Source organism: Pinus tabuliformis, chromosome 9 (assembly GCF_031772625.1).
Source record: "Pinus tabuliformis cultivar Carrire ecotype Pingquan chromosome 9, CPIR1, whole genome shotgun sequence".
NCBI classification, from domain to species: domain Eukaryota; kingdom Viridiplantae; phylum Streptophyta; class Pinopsida; order Pinales; family Pinaceae; genus Pinus; species Pinus tabuliformis.
The window spans coordinates 315215786-315219211 of record NC_142307.1 but is presented as its reverse complement, the minus strand read 5'-3'; positions in this window follow the sequence as shown (position 1 = coordinate 315219211).

Here is a 3426-nt window from a genome sequence, read left to right as displayed (position 1 = left end):
CAAAGGTATTTCTTCACAAATCTGTTGCAACTAGTGTCATCCACTGCATGAATGGTACATGTGACCTGCAAAAAAGACAAGGAAGCCCATCATAACAAATATTCTTCAATCAAATAGTAAAAATCCAAAAATAGAAGTGAAAATTGAGAAAAAGAAAAAATCTTGAAAATTGCTGAAAAATGTCGAAACAACAATTACTAGATTTCTAATTTTTTAAGCTACTGGAGTTTCCATTTGTTAGTATGAAGTTTCTTGGAAGTTGCACCAAAATCCTTCACTTATGTTAATAGTGACATATAACCCTAACAACAAAACTAAATGGTTGTCATTTCTCTTTAGATTTGCAAAATAAAATATCAAATCCTTACAACAAATAATATGCAAATATAAAAGAATATGTACCATAAAATGATATATTGAGAACCCAATGGAAATAGCATAACTTTGATTTGATTATTGAAAAATAGAATGTTTAAACACGTGAAGAGAATGTACAGACTTGGATCTATAGATCCACCTCTGTGGGATGCATTCTTTGTATGCTATGCTTCTGCTATTGATTCAACTCTTTGTCTATGAAAATGTATGTAATGGGCAAGAAGAAACGGTGATGGTCTGAACTGAAGATGGGAGCTCAAATCTCACAAGACGATAATCAGGATGATGAGAATGGTCACGGTGAAGTATGAGGAGAGAACCCTTCTATTTATAACAAAATATTATGATATATCTAGATTTAGGATAATAATAAAAAATATTGGAATAAATTAAGATCTAACTCTTAGGAGTATTTTATTGCATTTTAGAGAGCAAAAGGTTATTTAAAATTATCAAATATCTTTATTTATAAATTACTAAAGTAATTAACAAATAAAAAAATATTTATTAATTATTTCATGCGATAAAGTCAAAGATAAATTAAAAATAATTATTAAATAATGCTTTAATAATTATGTGGAATGAATAATAAATAAATAACAATTTATTTAATTATTCTTATGGACTTTTTTGGATTTTAATGATAAATAATTTATGAAAATGGTTCTCTAAAGTATTTCCTAAGGTGAAAGTGTTGGACATTGCATAAGCCAATGCTCCCTGTGTGTTTCCCGACATGGACGAACCACCTCTCGTTGATCCTTATCTTTGAAGAGGCAATCGTTGACTAACACCCATGGGTTTGGGTCTAATGATGACTGTGATTCCCAACAATTGGTATCATAGCATAGGTCATGAGTTCGATACACACCCAATTTGCATTGTGGGAGAGATTGTCAAAGATTAGATAAACCAATGCTCCCTGTGTGTTTCACGACATGGACTAACTGCCTCTCGTGGATCCTTACCTCTGGCGAAGAGATCATTGACTAATACCTATGGGTTATACATGGACTAATCGCCTCTCGTGGATCCTTATCTCTGGCGCTTCGGTCGTTGAATAAAACCTACGGGTTTTGGTCTAATGACAATGATTCTTAACAAAAAGTTGGTTTTAATGTGTAAAAATTCATCCTACATGGTGTATTTCGATCAACATAGTAGGAAATGGCTAGGTGATCATCTTTTGGGTGATAACAACTATGCAAGATTGGCCCCATCCAAAAACACTAAAGATTTTAACAAGATTGGCCCCATCCAAAAACACTAAAGATATTAACAAGATTGGCCCCATACTACATGAAATTTGTGAACAATCATGGTAAATTTCTACGACCTCTAACCTCAATCCTTAAAAAGTATTCATTTATTTTGACTGAGGAAAGAACATAGGAACTCACCAAAGCAAATTTTAGGGATAAAGTTTATCTTAAGGTTTAGAAACATTGGTGAATCTTGCTAGTAGTTAATATGAAAACTATAAAATGTTTGGTGATATTTTTATAATAATATTCACAATTTCTAATAATTTGATGTAGTATGTATAAAATATTGGCTATTTTTAATATTAAAAGTTTTATACTATAAAATTTGGGTGAATGATTTTTTGAAAAAATTGAAATAGGCATTTTTTTTTTCAAGAAAAAACATGGAAAACTACCCCATATGCAAATTTAGCCCCTAAAATTTTCCTTCAAACTCACTCTAAATGATTCCATGTAGAATATTGCAGTATTAGTAGTGCTATACTTTAAAAATATTGTTGTCTTTGAATGTAATTCCTCAAGTAGAGATATATGGGTAGTATTGATGCAAGAAGGGGGGCCTTGGTATTCACCAATAATCAATTGTATGATCACAATTTGGAAAGATCAACATATGAGGAAATGATGGTTATCGTTCATGCAATGGCTACTTGGTGACCATATCTGATAGGGTTTGTTTTTAGATTAATATTGGTCATCATACTTTAAATTTTTTTCTTGGATGATGGTTGAATTCACCACAAAAATATAAATGGGTCACTAAGATGTTGGGGTATGATAATGAGATCATATATAAGAAGAAAAAAGATAATTTTTCGGTGGATGCTTTATCAAGACAATTTGAGGAGGATGGGTCACTTTGTTGGGTCCCTATAATACTAGTGATTACCCCATTACTATTGTAGTTATACCCCTTATTTATATTGGTGTGCCCCTATTACCCCCATATTGTTATTTTTGTGCCCCATAGAATCCCTCTATTGTTATTTTTGTGGCTTTATATTATTATTGTTATGTCGGCTGGATTATATTGTGACTCCTTAGACTCCTATATATAGAAAGGAGGTTTTGTCATTTGTATCATCCAAGAATTGTTCATTTATGTAACGTAAAGGAGGTTGCCCCCTCGAAGAGGCTGAATTCTAAGGCGTTGATCTATTTTTTCTATCTTTTCTTGAGCTGGTTTCATAACATTTGGTATTAGAGCTTTGAATTCTAGGGTTTCGCTGTTCCAAACAGGTCATCGTGGCATTTTCACTATAACTTTTTTCTGTGACGTTTCAGAAGTTGCAAAAAAAACCCATTTGAGAAGAATTGGCGCTGAACCTTGGGTCCAAATTTCAGAGCTTTTCGCGCAATAGTTTTGGAGATATGATCTGAGGAAGTTGGCCTTTTTGCAGACTCATGAATTACATTCAAAACAGGTGACCTGGGGAAAATCGTCATAACTCTCTTTCGGAGGATCGGATTGAAATTTTATAAAAAGGTACAGAAAGAGAACGGGTTGTAGTTTATTGTATGTGTGTTTCAGATTCAAAGGTTGAAACACTGACTCGTGGCACATCGTACAAGTTCGCTCTACTGAACCAGTCTAAAAGCAAGTCACTGTGTGAGATTTCACATAACTCTTCATTGGAGAATCCAATTTGTCTCAGACTTGTGGCATTGGAAAGAGGAGATATAAGGCTACTATAGGTAGCAATTTCAGAACTAGATGATTTGAAATTACAGAGATACATCAGATTCAATATCAAGCTTCTATAAAGTGAAAAAAGGTGTGTAG